Below are 926 nucleotides of genomic sequence, written 5' to 3'. Positions count from 1 at the left end.
GTGAGAAAACAGGCTTGCGTCTCAAAGAGAAATCACCAAAAGAAAGCGTGCCGAGGAATCACAATAACAGCGTGAAATTAGGCTGCCGTCTCAAAGAGAAATCACCATAAGAAAGCGTGCCGAGGAATCACAAGAGCAACCTGAAAATTTTCGCCTGGGATTCAGGTACAGCCCAGTCGATGATTATAGCTTGAGTAGATGTGTTCAAATCGGGACTATGTCTAAAATTTTTCCCTGTTGCAAGGCCTTGAAATTTATGGTGAAACAATGGGAATTTGTTGCGTCTCAGGAAAAGTTAAACTTCCTCTACTGGCTGCACCACCAGAGCCATTGAAGACTTTACTTACTGGAACTACGTCAGAATCTAAGCGTTTTTTTTATCACAGATCAGAAAATATAATTCATGTTTCCAAATGACGTCGTTTGGTACCCAAATCGAAAATTCAGATCAATTTATGCCTACTTTCAAAGTAAAAGGGCAAATTTATCATAGAGCAGGGTCCCTTCTACCATTCTCAGGCGAGAATCATAAATTTTTACAACTGTACTTCATCAGTAATAGAAATTCTGAATTGAATGCACGTTGCGAAATTTCTCCCGACATTGAAATGACTATCGTTTCCCAATTGCAACATCTTTCCCACGAAAATAATAATTAGTGCGTCTGTTCAAAACAGCTATCGATTTGATGCCTACTGATACGCATAAAATTGTTATTTCCGCTGACAAAACGCCTCCTGGCCAACATGTGCGTTGCTACCATGCTCCAATTATCGACGAAGTGGCAATCGTTATGGTCGGTGATCAGTTTTTACCTCGAGATATTATTCTTCATAAGTGAAACGCTGAGCTGGTAAGAATTGCTGAAACTCATCGATGCTACGATGCCCTACAATATCCTATCATTTTTTTGGGATGGAGCCGAC

The sequence above is a fragment of the Artemia franciscana genome, unplaced genomic scaffold (genome assembly GCF_032884065.1).
Source record: "Artemia franciscana unplaced genomic scaffold, ASM3288406v1 PGA_scaffold_1186, whole genome shotgun sequence".
Lineage (NCBI taxonomy): Eukaryota > Metazoa > Arthropoda > Branchiopoda > Anostraca > Artemiidae > Artemia > Artemia franciscana.
This window is presented reverse-complemented; position numbering follows the sequence as displayed.